The sequence below is a fragment of the Gracilinanus agilis genome, chromosome 3 (assembly GCF_016433145.1).
Source record: "Gracilinanus agilis isolate LMUSP501 chromosome 3, AgileGrace, whole genome shotgun sequence".
In the NCBI taxonomy this organism is placed as follows: domain Eukaryota; kingdom Metazoa; phylum Chordata; class Mammalia; order Didelphimorphia; family Didelphidae; genus Gracilinanus; species Gracilinanus agilis.
Window position 1 is genome coordinate 609,294,798 of NC_058132.1, and position 19,741 is coordinate 609,314,538.

The window sequence follows — 19,741 nt, forward strand, 5'->3', positions numbered from 1 at the left end:
CCTTTAAAACCAGTGGTTTGCTATTAAGACCCTATCCCTTATCCCCTCCCTTGATTAACTTCCCTATCTATCCCCTCCCTTTTATTTCCCCCCTCTTTTTGTTTTTAAAGGCCTTATGAATTCCCTCCCCCTTCTCCCCTTCCTTTTTTTGTCCTCCCCACTCCCCTGCTCTCCTTGGTTTATCCCTTCTAACTTTCTCAGAAGGGTTAGATAAGAGTTTTTTTTCCCAATGGATAGTATAGCTACTCTTCCCTCTCCGGGTTGATTACACTGAGAGTAAGGTTTGATTATTACCTCTTTATGCTCTCTTCCTCTCCTTCTTATAATAGTATTTGTCCCCTCTCCCTCCCATGCCCTCTTTGTGTGTAATAGAATATTCTATTTTCTTATTCACTCAAGTTTCTCTTGGTGTCCCCTGCTATTCACCCCCTCTTTCCATCCCCCATGCCATCTTAGATTATTTAGTGTTCCACCCTCACCCTGCTAATTATTCTTCTGATTACTATAATAGTGAATATTATAATAGTGAATAGAGTTCACTACAGAGAATTAAACATAACATTTCTCTACATAGGAATACAGATAATTAGATCTCACTGACGCCCTTAAAAAGGCAAATTTAAAAATTATAAGTTTTCTTTCTTTCCCCTCTGTATCTTATTTACCTTTTCAGGTTTCTCTCGATTTTTGTGGTTGGATATCAAACTTTCCATTTAGCCCTGGTCTTTTCTGTGCAAATACCTGGAATTCTTCAATTTTGTTGAATGCCCATACTTTCCCCTGGAAATATATAGTCAGTTTTGATGGGTAGTTGATCCGTGGTTGCAGGCCCATCTCTCTTGCCTTTCTGAATATTGTATTCCACGCCTTGCGGTCTTTTAGCGTTGAGGCTGCCAGATCCTGTGTGATCCTGATTGGTGCTCCTTGATATTTGAATTGTTTCTTTCTGGCTTCTTGTAAGATTTTTTCTTTTGCTTGGAAACTCTTGAATTTTGCAATGATATTTCTTGGTGTTTTCCTTTCTTGATCGAATGTCGCAGGTGTTCTATGGATCCTTTCAATGTCTATGTTGCCCTCTTGTAGGACTTCAGGGCAATTTTGCTGAATTATTTCTGTTAGTATGGAGTCCAGGTTTCTATTAATTTCTGGTTTTTCTGGAAGACCGATTATTCTCAAATTGTCTCTTCTAGACCTTTTTTCTTGGTCTGTCACTCTCTCATTGAGATATTTCATGTTTCCTTCTATTTTTTCAGTCTTTTGGCTTTGTTTTATTTGTTCTTGTTGTCTTGAGAGATCATTAGTTTCTACTTGCTCAATTCTAGCCTTTAGGGATTGATTTTCGGCTATAATCTTTCGGTTTTCGGCCATAATCTTCTGGTTTTCGGCCATAATCTTCTGGTTTTCGGCCATAATCTTCTGGTATTCCTTTTCAATCTGGTCATTTCTGGAGTTCAATTTGCTTATCAGTTCATTTGGTTTCTGAGCCTCACTTTCCAATTGCATGATTCTACCTTTTAAACAGTTATTTTCTTGCCAGATCTCTTCCATTTTCCTCAAAATCTCAGTTTTGAACTCTTCCATAGCTTGTGAGGAGTTTTCCTTATTTGAGGAGGGTCCAGATGCTTGTTTGTTCTCCTCCTCTGTTTGCTCGGTTGTCTGGATTTTCTCTGTGTAAAAGCTGTCGAGTGTTAAAGACTTCTTTTTCTTGTTGTTATTCTTTCTCTTCTGAACTTCCTGAGAATGAGTAGCCATCATTACCCCAGCAGCTTCTCAGATTTATCCTCGATGCTCAGTGTCTGTCCGCGATCTATTGGCTCCTGAGGTCTGAGTTCTGGTTTTTTCCAAGGTCAAGCCCCCTGGTAGACCCCCTTGCTTGATCCTCTGCCGGAGGTTTCTTTACAAGTCTCAGGGCGCTGCTTCCACAGTCGTATACCCATCCACACTGGTTCCCCACTTAGGCTTTAGTTCCTGGCTGTGTCTGCCTCCACCCACGCCTCCGCAGTGCCTGCACTCTGCTCAGCCTGTGCTGTGCGCCCTGTGTTTTTTGGCTTAATGGGGTCCTAAGTCTTGCTGCTCTCAGGAACAGGCCCTGGAGCTGCCAATGACTCGATGGGTGCCCCAAACTTGCTCTATTTCTTTTTAGCTGGCTTCGAAGCTACAGGTGTTGTGTGTGGAGGGGTTGGGGGTGGGGTGGTTACTCAGCCCGTGATTTTGTGAGGGCTGTTTCACCCTTTTATAGCATGGAAATGCCTCGATTCCACGTACCTTCCACGCTGTGCCCTGTTGTGGGGGTTCCTCCGTTCGTCTGGACTTGTTTTTATGTCCCCTTGAGGAGTTTTGTGTGTTTTGGTCAGGAGAGGTTAAGAGCTGCTTCTTACTCTGCCGCCATCTTAACCTGGAACCATTTATTTTTCATAAACAAGTCTCTTTAGCGTTCCTTGAGCCTTGCATTGCTCACCTATTATTATTTTTACACTTTGGCAAGCCACAAAGGATAAGGAACCTAAAAATTCTGATTTTAAGGTTCCAACTGTCAACTTGGGCAATTCGAACCATTATCTCAACAGGGGGTCTATTGAAGCAGCTGGAGTTGACAGTTTCACTGTAAGCTATAGTAACAGCAAGCTAAACTCTAAGTTGCTAAAAACTCATCTCCCAGTCAACTTAATACAAAGACTGCAGTCTCAGAATACCTGGTGAATTAGCTACATAAAATCACCATGGAATTTTTTCTGTTACCTATGACTTCTCTCATTTTTACTACTATACCAGAATATAGACAAAATTTGCTGGTCTGTGGCTTTCTAATGCCACTACTCTCATTGACACTGTTACAATTAATCTCTTATGTTCTTCTGCTACTATTGTTTTTCATGTGCTTTTATATGATGATCAAATCTTTGGCAGTGGTGTTTAAACATTTAAAAGCAAGCTACGGCAAAGAATGATCTTATGTTAAAAGTGAACTATCTAGAGACTAAACTAGATAGAATGCAAACTCAATATGAAGAATTACTCAAGGCTAAAGGGACAATCACAGAAACCAAAGAATATGAAGCAACTAAATTAGAGGATGCAACTAAATCAGATAAACCAACTAAATTAGAAATGGAAACTGAGGCATTAGAAAGCAAAACAGCTCATATGTTCCCTCTAAGAGAGGTACCCATACTGAACCAAGAGCATGATATGCAGAATCTCATATGCCACAAAAGGTTTTCACAAGCTGATAGTGACAGTTTTAACAAAAATACTCCAAAATATGAAGAAGAACCAATGTGAGTTGTAAGGCAGTTCAAGTGCTTAATTAAGCTTAATAAGATTCTTATTTGGACTTTGACATCCTTATGGATGAATTATTGACAAAAAGAGAAAATCAGCAGATTATAGATGACACTGATAATAGCCCTCTAATTGCTGATTGGCCAACTGAGGACCCTGGTTGGGAAGTTAACTCTGTTGCAGGGTACAGAAATTTAACTACCACCAGGGAGGCAATAATTGAAATTAGGAGACAAAATTCCAGAAGTTCAGGAACCTGGTCTAAATTTGAGCGCATAAAGCAGGAAGTGGAAGAGACTCCCTCTACTTTCCTCTATAGAATTATTGACTGTGCAAAAAAATGGATTGGGTTGGAGCCAATACACAGAAGTTAAGGGTTTAAAAAAATAATGGATTTAATAATGCGTTCCAGTATGGGAGACCAAATTACCCAAATTATTTGGATACTGGATGCTACCATAATTCACAACAAGCCCCAGACCTGAATACCATGCAAGAATATATCCAAGCAGGTGATCATCCAAAATGTTCCCATGTAGCTGGTAGAAATCCCCAAAAATACAATATGCAAAAGGTGCAACTTCATTATGAAGGTGTGCCAAGGCTTGTGCAGTTAAAGATATAGTATATGGAGAAAATGGAATAGGAACTATGGGCAATGAAATAATAACTAATGAAAATAACAAAGATATTTTAAAAACATGGGAAATCTGTACAGGAGAAATCAATGAAGAATTAGAGAATGAGGAACAGGAACAAGTGTTGAGTTTTCCAGTTCCTAGTGTGTTAGCTCCTATAAAACCTGGCCATTCTCCAGAAAACAGCACAGAACCTCATTTAACCCTAAAAATAGGAACACAAGTAGCAGAAGAGATTTCATCAGACAACACAGCTGCAGTAAAGAAGATATAAGAAGAAGAAATGATTCAAGAAGAAGAAGACTAACTTAGAGACAAAGAGCAAGATTGAGACAAAGGAGAAAACAACATAGAAGAAACAGAAAAGATGACAGCTGAAAGGACGATTGAACTGTAACAAAGACATTGAAAAGAAAATCATCACAAAGAAGAGGAATAAAGACTGATTATGGAGATGAACTGTAAGATTTTAGTTCCATTCTAACATTACACACTTTCACTATAGTTGCAAACAAACACTACCTAGTAACAATACAGAGACAGAAGACAGTAGCACAGGAGATGACTTTAAAGATTTAGTAAGTATTCATTACAAAATAACATACACATCTAGGACACATTTCTTACAAACTCTACAACAACATAACCAGGTGATGAATATTTATAGAAATTAGTGTGGATAAATCACCTTAGTAAAATAATAGTTGTACACATTAAATTAATAAGATCTTATCTCACAGAAACACTTTGTATGTTCCTAAGAAATAACACCAAGAAAACATACATATTTTTAAAGGAAAATATCTAAGGTTTTCTTAGACTATCTTAAGGGGGGAATTTACTTTCCTCCTGCAACATATAAATAGTTTGTACATAACATATACATGGGTGTAGAAATGTACATATCTATATATTTCTGTAGATGTGTATTTGGTTATATTGTTACAAAGTTTTGATTTTATTAATATAGTAAGTTGATTTTCATTTTTAATGTTGTTAATTTTAGTTTTCTGTATTAGCAATAGGATAAGGTCTTAGCACATAAAAGAGTTCCATTTGAATTATTCAAATAGGATTTGTCAAATGCAGTTTGCATGAGTTTTGCACAGTTATTATTTTAGACTTTAGTTTTTGTAAAACATAAGTTAAATTGTTTTTTGTAACTATATTTTATTGTTTCAAATGTATTTCAAAAGTTAGCATTAGCATTTTGTTTTTATTTTTAATTTTAATTTTGAATATGTTCCCATAGTTACATGTTTCATGTTCTTTCCCTATCCCCCAAAGCATCCCCACCCCCCGTAGCCAACACATAATTCCACTGGGTTTCACATGCATCATTGATTAAGACCTAATTCCATATTATTGATAGTTGGACTACAGTTATTCTTTAATGTCTACATCCCCAATAATATCACCATCAGCTCATGTACACAGTTGTTTTTCTTCTATATTTCTACTCCCACAGTTCTTCCTTTGAATATGGCTAGTTTTCTTTCTCATAAGACCCTCAGCCTTGCTGTGGATCCTTGCATTGCTGCTAGCAGAGAAGTCCATTATGTTCGATTGTACCACAGTGTATCAGTCTCTGTGTACAATGTTCTCCTGGATCTACTCCTTTTACTCTGCATCAATTCCTGGAGGTCATTCCAGTTGACATGGAATTCCTCCAGTTCATTATTCCTTTGAGCACAATAGTATTCCATCACCAACAGATACCACAATTTGTTCAGCCCCAAATGAAGGAGATTCCCTAATTTTCCAATTTTTTGCCATCACAAAGAATGTGGCTATAAACATTTTTGTACAAGTCTTTTTCCTAATTATCTCTTTGGGGTATAAACCAAGTAGTGCTATGACTGGATCAAAAAGCAAATAGTCCTTTAAAGCCCTTTGGGCATAGTTCTAAATTGCCATCCAGAATGGTTGGATCAATTCACAACTCCACCAGCAATGCATCAATGTTGCAATTTTGCCACATCCCTCCAACATTCACCACTTTCCTTTGCTGTCATGTTAGCTAATCTGCTAGGTTTGAGGTGGTACCTAAGAGTTGTTTTGATTTGCATTTCTCTAATTATAAGAGATTTGGAACACTTTTTCATGTGTTTGTTGATAGTTTTGATTTCTTTATCTGAAAATTGCCTATTATGTCCTTTGCCATTTATCAGTTAGGGAATGGCTTGATTTTTTTGTACAATTGATTTAGCTCCTTATAAATTTGAATAATTTGACCTTTTTCAGAGTATTTTATCATAAAAAATTTTCCCTATTTTGTTGCTTCCCTGCTAATTATGGCAGCATTGGTTTTGCTTGTACAAAAACTTTTTAGTTTAATGTAATCAAAATGATTTATTTTACATTGTTTAATTTTTCCTAATTCTTGCTTAGTTTCAAAATCTTTCCTTTCCCAGAGATCTGACAAGTATACTATTATTTGCTCACCTAATTTACTTATAGTTTCCTTCTTTATATTCAAGTCACTCACCCATTCTGAATTTATCTTGGTATAGGGTGTGAGATGTTGATCTAAACCTAATCCCTCTCATATTGTTTTCCAATTTTTCCAGCAGTTTTTGTCAAATAGTAGGTTTTTGTCCCAAAAGCTGTGTTCTTTGGGTTTATCATAGACTGTCTTGCTGAGGTTGCTTACCCCATCTATTCCACTGATCCTCCCTTCTGTCTCTTAGCAAGTACCATATTGTTTTGATGACTACTGCTTTATAGTACAGTTTAAGAACTGGTACTACTAGGCTCCCTTCCTTCACATTTTTTTTCATTATTTCCCTTGATATTCTTGATCTTTTGTTCTTCAAAATGATCTTTGTTATATTTTTTTCTAATTCAGTAAAAAAGTTTTTTGGTAGTTTCATAGGCATAGCATGAAATAAGTAAATTAATTTGGGTAGGATGGTAATTTTTATTATGTTAGCTCATCCTACCCATGAGCAATCAGTGTTTTCCCAATTGTTTATATCTAGTTTTAATTGTATGAAAAGGGTTTCATAGTTGTGTTCATATAATTCCTCTGTTTGTCTTGGCAGATTGATTCCTAAGTATTTTATAGTGTCTAGGGCGATTTTAAATGGAATTTCTCTCTCTAACTCTTGCTGCTGTGATGTATTGGAAATATATAGAAATGCTGATGATTTGTGTGCATTTATTTTGTATCCTGCAACTTTGCTAAAGTTGTTGATTATTTTCCCTAACTTTTTAGTTAATTCTCTAGGATTTTTTAAGTAGAGCATCATATCATCTGCAAAGAGTGATAGCTTAGTGTCCTCATTGCCTATTTTAATACCTTCAATTTCTTTTTATTCTCTAATTGCTTCTGCCAGTGTTTCTAGTACAATGTTAAATAATAGAGGTGACAATGGGCATCCTTGATGCCTGATCTTATTGGGAATGCTTCTAATTTATCCCCATTGCAGATGATGTTTGTTGATGGTTTTAGATATATGCCATTTATTATTTTTAGGAAAGGCCCTTCTATTCCTATACTTTCTAGTGTTTTTAGTAGGAATGGGTGTTGTATTTTTTCCAAGGCTTTTTCAGCATCTATTGAGATAAACACGTGGTTTTTTTTTTGTTGGTTTGCTTGTTGATAGGGTCAATTATGTGAATGGTTTTCCTAATATTGAACCATCCTTGCATTCCTGGTATAAATCTAACCAGATCATAATGATTAACATCTGTGATCATTTGCTGAAGTCTTTTTGCTAGTATTCTATTTAAGATGTTTGCATCTATGTTCATTAAGGAGATTGGTCTGTAGTTTTCTTTTTCTGTTTTTGTTCTACCTGGCTTTGGGATCAGTCCCATATTTGTGTTATAAAAGGAGTTTGGTAGAACTCCTTCTTTGCTTATTATGTCAAATAATTTGTATAATATTGGGATTAGTTGTTCTTTGAAGGTTTGATAGAATTCACTTGGGGATTTTTTTAGGGTGTTCTTTGATGGCTTGTTCAATTTCTTTTTCTGAAATAAGATTATTTAAGTATTCTATTTCTTCTACTGCTAATTTGGCAATTTTTATTTTTGTAAATATTCATCCATATCACCTAGATTGCTATATTTATTGCCATATAATTAGGCAATTTAGTTTTTAATGATTGCTTCTCTTTTCATCTTTGATACTGATAATTTCGCTTTCTTCTTTCCTTTTTAAATTATATTGACAAGTACTTTGTTAATTTTATAGGTTTTTTCAAAGTACCAGCTTCTAGCCTTATTTATTAATTCAATAGTTCTTATATTTATAATTTTATTGATTTCTCCTTTAATTTTTATAATCTCTAATTTAGTTTTTAACTGTGGATTTTTGATTTGTTCACTTTCTGGTTTTTTGATTTGCATGCCCAGTTCATTGGTCTTTGCCCTCCCTAGTTTGTTAATATATGTACTAAAGGATATAAATTTCCCCCTGAGTACTACTTTAGCTGCATCCCACATATTGGTAGGATGTCTCATCATTGTCATTCTCTTCAATGAAATTATTAATTGTTTCTATGATTTGTTCTTTAACTAACTGATTTTGAAGAATCATATTATTTAATTTCCAATTAATTTTTTATTTTCCTGTCCATGTGCCTTTATTAATTATCATTTTTATTGAATTATGATCTGAAAAGGTTTCATTAATTATTTCTGTTCTTTTGTATTTGCTTGCCATGTTTCTTTGCCCTAGTACATGGTCAATCTCTGTGAATGTATCATGTATAGCTGAAAAGGTGTATTCCTTTTTGTCACTATTTTTCTCCACATATCTATTTAATCTATTTTTTTCTAGGATTTCATTCACCTCTCTTACCTCTTTCTTATTTATTTTTTGGTTTCATTTATCTAGATTGGATAGAGGAATATTTAGATCTCCCACTAGTATAGTTTTACTATTTCCTCCTTGAGCTCTGCAAGTTTCTCCTTTAGAAATTTGGATACTATACCTTTTGGTGCATACATGTTGAGTAATGCTATTTCCTCATTGTCTATACTGCCTTTTATCAGGATGTAATTACCTTCCCTATCTCTTTTAGTCAGATCTATTTTTACTTTGGATTTGTCAGAAATCATGATTGCCACTCCTGCCTTCTTTTTATCAGTTAAAGCCCAATAGATTTTGCTGCAACCTTTTATTTTTACTCTAGGTCTGTCTACCTGCCTCATGTGTGTTTCTTGTGGACAGCATATGGTAGGATTTTGGTTTCTAATCCACTCTGCTATTTGCTTCTGTTTTATGGGTGAGTTCATCCTATTCACATTCAGAGTTATAATTTATCAGCTGTGTATTTCCCAGCATTTTGATATCCTCTCCTAGTTTTGCCCCTTCTTCTTATGCTTTTTCCTTTTAAACCAGTGGTTTGTTTTAAATCTGTACCCCTTGTCCCCTCCCTTAGTTTACTTCCCTTTCTACCCCCTCCCTTTTTTTCCCCTCTCATTATTTTTAAGGCCTATTGAATTTCCTCCCCCCTCTCTTTCCCTACCTTTTTGAACTCCACACCCTACTGTACCCCTTTGTTTATCCCTTCTGACTTTCTCTATACAGTAAGATAGAATTTGATATCCCAATGGATATAGCTACTCTTCCCTTTCAGGATTAATTCCGCTGAGAATTTAAGAATTTCCTTCTAATGTTCTTTTCCTCTCCTTCTTATAATAGTATTCATCTCTTCCCCTTCCCATGCCCACTTTGTGTGTTATAGGTTATCCTATTTTTCTCATTCCTTTAAGCTTCTCTTGCTGCCATCTTCTATTCCTCTCTCCCTCTTATTTTTTTCCATATCATCTTAGACCATTTAGTCCTCCAACCTCTCCTTATGAATAATTCTTCTAATCACTATAATAGTGAATACAATTTTTGAGAATTATACATAACATTTCTCCATATAGGAATACAAATAATATGATCATATTGAAGCCCTTAATGAAGCAAATAAAAATAAGAGTTTTCTTTTTCTTTCCCCTCTCTTTCTTATTTACCCTTTTATGTTTCTCTTGATTTTTGTGGTTGGATATCGAACTTTCCATTTAGTTCTACTCTCTTTATTGCAAATACTTAGAAATCTTCTATCTTGTTAAATACCCATACTTTTCCCTGGAAGTATATAGTCAGTTATCATAAGTAGATGATCAGTGGTTGTAGACCAAAATCTCTTGCCTCTCTGAATATCATATTCCATGCCTTGCAATCTTTTAGTGTGAAGGCTGCCAGATCCTGTGTAATCCTGATTGGTGTTCCTTGATATATGAATTGTCTTTTTCTGGCTTCTTATAATATTTTTTCCTTAACTTGGAAACTCTTGAATTTGGCAATTATATTCCTGGGGGTTGACTTCTGAGGGTTTAGTGTAGAGGGTGATGTATGGATCCTTTCAATGTCTATTTTGCCCTTTTGTTGAAGAACATCAGGGCAGTTTTTTTGGATAATTTCTTGTACTATGGTCTCCAAATTTCTATTAATTTCTGATTTTTCAGGAAGACCAATGATTCACAAATTGTCTCTTCTAGACTTCTTTTCTTGATCTGTCATTTTCTCAGTGAGATATTTCATGTTTCCTTGTATTTTGTCATCCTTTTGACTTTGCTTTCTTAGTTCTTGCTGTCTTGCAAGATCATTGGCTTCTACTTGCCTAATTCTTGTCTTTAGAGACTGATTTTCTGCTATAATCTTTTGATTTTCCTTTTCAATTTAGTCTATACTGTTTTTCATGGTTTCCTGCTGTTTAATTTGGGTCTCCAATTGCTTATCATTTCGTTTGATTTGGGGGCATCTTTCTACAATTGGGAGTTTCTGTCTTTTAACCTGTTAATTTCCTTTTGAGCTTTTTCCCACTTTTCTTGCCAATTCTCTTCCATCTTTCTCATGATCTCTGATTTGAGCTGTTCAAGAGCTTGTGACGAATTTTCATTTTGGGGAGAATGTTTGTATTGTTTCCTTGTTTGTCCTCTTCTGTTGTCTGCTCTGTGGACTGGATTTTTCCGTGTAAAACTTATCAAGTGTTAATGCTTTCCTCTTGGTTTTTCTCTTGGTTAATTCTCTTTTTTTTAAGTTTAAACCCTTAACTTCTGTGTGTATTGCTGTATAGGTGGAAGATTGGTAAGGGTAGGCAATGGGGGTCAAGTGACTTGCCCAGGGTCACACAGCTGGGAAGTGTCTGAGGCCAGATTTGAACCTAGGACCTCCGGTATCTAGGCCTGGCTCTCAATCCACTGAGCTACCCAGCTGCCCCCCCTCTCTTGGTTAATTCTTGGGCATTGCTTGCCATTATTATGTTGGTTTTTCCTTCTCAGTCAAAAGTCTGGGTGAGGCAGGCAGGCTCTCTGTGTATAGAGCTGTGGAGCAGTTTTTACTTGAGTCACACAGAGCAGTGCTGCCCCTCTCAGCTTTATCCTGGCACCCAAGGTCTGTGCTCTTTAGGCTCCTGGGGTCTCAAGTCTAGCTGTTCTCAGGGTCAAGCCTCCTGGTGGTGTCCTTTCTTGCTCCTCTGCCTGAGGCTCCTTTACGAGTCTAAGCTCACTGCTTCTACCATCTGTCACCCCTCCACTCTAGTTTTGCACCGAAGGAACCATGCTCAAGGTCTTAGCTCAAAGTCTACATTTTTTATCCTCTTGGGGTCTGAAGTCTTACTTCTCTCAGGAGCAAGCCCCTGGTGATACCAGTTAGTTGACACGAACTTAGTTACTTAGTGAATGCCTCATGCTTGCTCTAACTCTTGTGCACTTGCTCTGGGACTATAGGTGGGGTGGGGGTGGGGGTGGATTGATCAGCTTGTGATTTAGTGAGAGCTATTTCACCCCCCTTATAGCATGGAAATGCCCAAATCCCTCGTACCTTCAATGCTGCACCCTGTTGTGGGGTCCCTTCATTCATCTGGATTTGGGTTTTGTGTCCTTTTGAGGTATCATGTATTGGTTGGATAGGAGTGCTAAGAGCCCAGCTTCTACTCTGCAGCCATCTTAACCCGGAAGTTGAGCCACTCTGCATTTTGCATTTTGAATTTCTGTAATTGTATGTTTTGCACTTGCATTTGTGCAACTATATTTTCATTAATTATTTGTTTTCATTGAAATTTTCTTTTCTTTAATTTATATCCCTAGTACAAGTTAGCATAGATATAGGTGTAGCAATAAGAATAGGATAAGATAAGCATAAGATTAAGACTATTTTTAAGGAAAAATAATAAATAATAAGATTAGGTATAGCTTTAGAATTACATAGAATAGGGAGCATATGGGAGAGATCTTTTATCTCTCCATATGCTTGAAGGGGGAAACTATAAGGATGATATTAGAAATAAGTATTGTTTTATTAGCTTAAAGATAAGAAGCAGAGAAGCTGGCTTGAGGAAGAAATAAAGTTTCAAACAGAGCTAAGAGAGAGTGTTAATTTCAACTGGTGGCAGTTATAATCATTTTTTCTATGACAGTTTCACAGGCTGGGTGTGGCATTCCAGGAGGGGCTTCTGGCAGTCAACAGAGCCACATGCAGTTTTCTTTCTCTCTCAGAGCTGTAGAAGGTAACATCTTTGCCTCTTTCCATCTCAGTCTGAGGGAAAGACTTGAAGTAAGGGTGTGTTTTCTTTTCCAACTTGGGAAACACTATTCATTTATCTGTTACTGTCTATAGATTGGTTAAACTGTGAAAAGACCAAACAAAATAACTGGTCTTTGCTTTGGACTCTGCATCTGTTAAGACTCAGAGTCCTAACCTAATTTTTGTGGAAGTTCAACCAGCTAGCCTTGGTTATCTTTACAACTTAAAGGCAAAGTTAAGAGTTAGTGTGGTTGAGTTTAAATTTGGCTAGTTAGATCAGGGAGGATTAGTGTAGCCTGTGAACCACAGGAGACGCAGTTCCTTGCAGGACCTGGGAGTTTATTTGGGTGGAGTTAGAATACCTTAGAATTAGAAATCCTTTTTCTCTTATATATATTTAAATAAATTATTTACTTTTCATAAACAAGAGTCTCTTTAGCATACCTTGTGCCTTGCATTGCTCACCTAATATTATTTTTACACAACAATATTCACTGTGTAGAGAATATAAGGTACTTCTTTCACAGAGGGAAATAGAAAAAAGACTTTGGGAACAATAAATGAAATTTAGCTTAAAGGAAAAAGAATTAACTTTTTAAGGATAGGTATCATTTCAAATGGTTTCAAAAAGAGGCAGAAAAATAACTTTTGTCCATATAAAACTTAAAATACATACATAATAAAAGAAGGCTTAACATATGAAATACAAATGGCTAGGAAGACCAAAAAGAGAGCTGAAGTAGTCATATGGATTCAGAAATTACTGAGACTGCAGGACATTGGGGTCTCTAAGCTTATTTGAATATAGCCATATTTAGAGTTTAAGAGGTTAAACCTACCCCATCATAAATCAAATGGCTGTTCCAAGATTATGGGATGATTAAATAAAGGATGGTGATTTCATAACTAACCAAAAGAAAGTTTTTGCAAGTTTTAAATTATAATTGAAAGATGAGTCACTGAGCAAAAGCAAGCTCTGAACTGAATGGAAGAAATTGCTGTTTATTAAATGGTTTACTACCACAACACTGGCTGGGAGCCTTCTAAATGGAGGAGAGATGAATTCTGTTATACTTTAATGATTGCACTTTAGTGTCATCTACAGTTTGAGAGAATAAAGAACTCTAAAGGTAACTGGTTGCTCTGTGCTATCCTTCACTTCCTAAAATCAGACCAGCTAACTTTACCCATATTATTTTTAAAATAAAATAAATATGATAATACTTATTAGCTCAATACTATTTTATTGCTTTGTTGAGGAGGTTGATATCCCTTTCAAGTTTTATTTTTAGCTTTTTACCTATTTTATTGATGTATTCTTTCTCTCTTTCATGAATGAAAATATTTAGATGTAGATCTTTCCTTAAAATGCTAACTACTTTTGTTTTATCCAATAATTTTAGTCATTTTCCTTAATGAATCTTTCTTTAGTTTCTATGATCCATCCTTTGACCCAACAGTTCTTTAGACATGTTAATTTCCAATTGCTTTATAATTATTTTCTTAAGGGCACTTTATTTAATACAACTTTTTATTTTTTGTAAACAATAAAGTATATTTTTTGTATTTCTAGTTTCTGCATCTTTGGTAGGTCTACATGCCTCAAAACATAGTCAGTTTTTGCAAGTGTTACACATAGCTGAGGGGTATATAAATTTCTTTTTATTCCCATTTAATAATCATCAGAGATATACCATCTTTATTTTTTCTAAAGTGCTTTCCAAATCCTTAACTTCCTTATTGTTTATTTTTTATTACTTTTGCTGAGGTCTGAACTGTATACACTGAGATTGCTTATTAATGCAGTTTTACTGTATATTCCTCCCTGCATTTTAGTTAGCTTTTCTTTTAAGTATTTGGAGCCTATGATTTTATATATAATTGATGTTGATTCATTATTCATGGTGCCTTTAAAGATAATCATGATTACTACTCTTGCATTTTTAATTCAGTTAAATGTAATAGATTTTATTGAAGTCCATCATTTTAACACTATGTGAATTTTATCTTTAATGTATATTTCTTGTAAGCAATTTATAGTTCAATTCAGTTTTCCAATCCATGCTCACATTTCTTTCCATTTTATAGGTGAGTAAATCCCATTCACATTCACAGTTATGATTGTTAATGTGTATTTTCTTTTACTTTGTCCTCTTATCTTTTTCCCATTCTTTATTACTACTCTACTTTTTTACAAATAAGAGGATGGTAAAAGAGTTTACCCAATACTCATAATTCATAAATTGGTCTATTTCTATTATATTGGAGTCTTTTAATTTTTTAACCCATCTCTGATTCCAGATGTTTGCTTTTTCTTCCTTTTCTTTTAATTGCAAATAATTTGATGATTACAGAGTCTATAGGTAAGTCTCCTCATTTTGCCATTTAATGACACATTTCAAGATTTGATTGAGGTTGTTTGTGGGATGTGTTACTCTTTTCCCAAAACCCAAAATAGTTACCTGTAGAACCCTGATAGATTTTAAATTGTAGCTCTATGTTGGTGGTCTTTCTTTGGTAATATAGACCTCACACTGAGAGAGTAGGTTGGAGTGAGCAAACTAACTCAAAGAGAGTATGGGGTCCAAAATTAATGAAAGGGGCTATACTACTCCAAGTCCACACCAAGGTCCAATCCATGCACATGTTATGTAAGAATTGAATTAAAAGCTTGAAAACAGTAAACTATTCTTTGCCTATATGCTATCACTAAGTTAATAATAATGTAATGGATATTATGATGATGATGGTAAAAGTGAGTCCAGTGGCCTGGGAGCCTGTAACTAAACTAGCAGGAGATTTTGGAGTTAGTTGAGGTGCCCAGTGAATCTCCACTGCCAGCTACAGGCTCCTTTAAGGTGTTAAGTAGGTGGCCCCTCCCTGCTGAAGTAACTGCCTTCTTATTGGGTGAGAGCAGAACCCAGCAGGAAATGGGACTCTACTTCCTGGTTACAATGGAGGCTTAGCTTCACAGTAACCTCAACTCCTCAATATTCCCTCCTTTCCTTAGTCCCCTTAGCCTTGGTCAAGTTGAAGGAATCACAGGGACTCACAGATTTAGGCTAAGGGATTTATTTAAACTAGAAAGGGAAAACTAAGGTAAGAGGTTTTAAGGTCTTGTTAAGATATTGCTAGGGGCAACTGCCAAGTGTTGGCAATGACTTGGAAGGTCTGGTCAGGCTGAGGGAACCAGCCCTCAGTCAGAGATAACTTGACACTGACCTGATGTTATTTGATCCACCAGCTAAACAGATGAAGTTGTTGAGTTGTTCTAGGGATGTCTCTAACCACTAGGCTACTCTAAACTAATTCCCACCCACATTCCACAACCCACCTCCCTTCAGTCCTTCCTGGGGTCCCCAAGGGGAAGATCAGGGGTAGCTGGGTGTCTGGGTGAGGTAAAAGAAAATCAGAACCCCAAGGTTGGATTTGCAGGGCCTTATATAGTCACAGACCAACTGTCAGTTGGCACTTGGGATGGCACCTGCTAGGCCAGTGTTCCATTCTGCTGACAGGATTGCCTAGGGTAATATTGCAAATGCAAGAAATCCTGCATTATAAAGCCTACTCTCTCAAGGGATCTTTTATATACAAGAGACAGGGTACCACACTGGTTTGGGGTATGGGTTTTTTTTTTTTTTTTGTAACAACCGTTTTTTATCTACTTGCTTGTATAAATACCTTTTCTAAAGTTAGTTAATTCTGGCTGATAATCAGTGTTGAACACACTGGATGAGGGTTTATAAGAGATGTTACTAGAAAATCACCCAGCTTTTCAGGGTTACTCTGAGAACCCTGAATAGAGTCTATTGTCCTGCTAGGACTGAGCTTGCCAATATAAATGGTAGTTGGATAAGCAGCCCTAGAATGGGTACTATAATAGAATCAATAATTTACAGATAGAAAGGATCTTAGAAGTCATCTTGTTCAATGTTTTATTTTATATATGGGAAACTAAGATCCAGAAAGGTTAAATTAAGACTTCTCTAAGGTCACATGGACAAGAAAAGGTAGAGTAAAAATTTGAATCTAAATACTCTGATTCATAATGCAGTACTCTTTCCTATGTTGCATGCTAATTAAGAATTTAAATTTAAGTTGTGAATTTGGATTTTTTAGGAGACATTCAGAGAATGTGGAAGCAAATATATCTAAAATAGAAGATGAATATTGTACAACTAGTGTCAGAAACACTAGAACTCAGAATGAATTAGACTGCCAAAGAGAGCTAAGGAAAGTGATTTCTATATCTACTGCAGAAAAGATGAGGATCAAAAGACTAATCAGAATGTTGCTTAGAGTGGAAAAAATGAAATTAACTGAAAATGGAAAGAAGGAAATATTCTTCTTTTATTTTCTCTGCCAAGAATAACCCTTGGGCTAAAAAGAATAGAACAAAAATGATTAATAAGACTGCCTAAGACAAATAAAGAGACAAAGAGAAGAGCATCTAATAGCAATAAATGAGTGCATAAGATAAACTTCATCCTAACATATTAAAATAATTGAAAGATATAATTGTGAATCTACTATCAGCAATTTTTGAAATGTAGTGGGAAATGGAATGTCACATCAGATTGAAGAAGGAAAAATTTCCTATTAAAAAAAAAAAGGAGTAAAGAGAACAGAACCAGAAAACTATATATATATAAAAAAAGAACTTGACATTGATTTCTGGCAAAGTTATAAAAGATGCTCCAGTAGGACTCATAATATAGGGAGAAACTGAAGAAGGTTTCTGACAGTTTGGGTCATTCTCCTGCACCCCACATGTTAAGCTTTTGGGACAGTGTTGAGAAGAATCACACAGGATGGACTGGCATGGTTGAGTCCCCATTTGTATCAAAGACTAGAACTTCTATAAATAATTTTGAAAATCTGAGTGAGTATACTGATAGATCAAGGAAATGTTGAAGATTTGTGATGACAAGAGAGGTTAAAGCTTCTGAAACCCTTGATAGTTCCATTTGCCTCCCATCTATCATGTTTCATAAATTAATTTGTATCTATATTTTCATAAATAATAATGTAACACAATCAAATATACATAATTGTGTATATGTACACAAAAGTATATGTATTATATTTATAATAATAGCCAACATTGTATCTATATTTTCATAAATAATAATGTAACACAATCAAATATACATAATTGTGTATATGTACACAAAAGTATATGTATTATATTTATAATAATAGCCAACATTATATATTATATAACAATATATCACTTAAATGTTTATAAGTATTTACTAATGTTATCTCACTTGTGCCTCCCTATAGTTCTGTAAGTTATTACATGTATTCCTAACCCCATTTTATAAGTGAAGAAACTAAAGCCCAAATAAATTAGTTAACTTGTCCATGGATACATAGCTGAATGACAGAGACTAGATTTGAATGCAGACCTTTCTGAATCCAAGTTCAGAACATTATTCACAATGCAATACTGCTTATGCAGTATAGGTATTATATCCAAAAGGCTGGTATCATTCTTTTGGGGTATGACCAATGCCTTGAACATCACAGAAGTTTGACAAACATTTTTTTAAATGAGAAAAACAATACATGTTTTATGTACCTTGATATATAAACATGTGATAAAAATTTTGTTTGAAATCAGAGATTTCACATAAATCATCTTTTTAAGGTCTTGTATTTCATATATGTCCATTATTCTCTGATGTTAATTGAAAACAAAAAGGGAAATAATTAGGCATTTATTTGACATGAACAATCAATGGAAATGCACTTCTTAAATAATCAGCATAATCAGTGGAAAAATAGTTGGATGGTTGTTGATAGTATTAAGTTTATGTATAGCTAAACTAAACATAATAAATTTTGTCTGCCTTGATTTTTTGCTTCTGTTAAAAGTAAAGTTATAGTGTATGAGTTTGTGTGTGTGTGTGTGTGTGTGTGTGTGTGTGTGTGTGTGTGTGTGTGTTTGGGTAATGCTGGTGGATAGTAATTTGAACTTGTAGTCTCATGAAGATGGAGCCCAAATTATTAGTCTTGAATTCTTTTCTATGCCATGAGCTCTCCTGTACTTCACAAGGGAGTTTTCTATGAGGAAGAACTAGGTTGAAGTGCTTCTTTCTTTTATGGAAAGACTACAGGAGCTATGAATATGAAAAATAAACTTCCTTTCACCTTGGTGTCAGGACTGACATATCAGCAAGGCAATTGTCCAAACCAAATTTCTGTTAATCTGCTGCCTTTCATGACCATTATATTAACTAAAGAAAATACCCAACAGTAGTGATGTAATATATCGAAAGGCATGCATGTTCCACTCCTCTGGTTCCTTCCACCTTACCTGTTGGACTTGTTAGTACAGTCTCTTCAGTCTGTCATTCTCAGTATTCTATTCCATGCCTAGCCCCTAATATTTTCAGTCAGGCTTACATTAGCTTGTCCCTATACTTTGCACTTCATAAATGCATGTGAGTCTCATAGCAATGTGATGTCGATTCCTGGTGCACAAGCAAGGTCATACTCCTGGGCATCTGATTATGTCGGTGGGCGTGGAGGAAAGAGTTTTGCTGCTGAGCTTTAACAGATGCCCAAAGGTGATCTGTAATTTTCTTTATTGGAAAAAAGCACAATTCTTTTCTAATCTTTTGAGGAGGACAATCTTTAAAGTTGAAGAATAGGCACAGAAAAAAACTAAAAGTTGCATTCTTTGTTTTCCCATTAAAGTAAAGTGATGATCATCTCAACACCATCTTCTAGATGAGGTCTGACAAAGACAGAGGACAGCTCCTTCATTGGAAAGATGATAAGACTGATATCCAGAAGGGTTTAAGTGATTTACTCAAATCATAAGTAATAAGGAGAAGAGCTGGGGTTTGAACCTTGGTCTAATTTTTGGTTTGCTTTTTTCCCTATGCCATGGCACCTTGATATGAATTTGGTAAAAGTTTCAAACTATAACAATGATCTTGAAGTTTCAATGAGATTTCTAGAACTGATTGCTGTGCTTAAAAATTCAACATAAAATCAATATTCATTTGATAAGAGATCATTTAATTTAGAAAATATTAAACTAAAAGAGTTCCTATTAGTTCCCTACATCATTGCTTATTATATAGATGAACATGGCTTACTTCTTTTCCTTCTTTCTTTCCCTCTCTCCTTTTTCCTTTCTCTTCCCTCCCTCCTTTGTCTTTTCTTTTTCCTCCCTCCCTTCCTACCTTCCTTCCTTCTTTTCTTTCTTTTTCTTTCTCTCTTCTTTTTCTTTCTCTCTTCTTTTTCTTTCTTCCTTCCTTCCTTTCTTCTTTCCTTC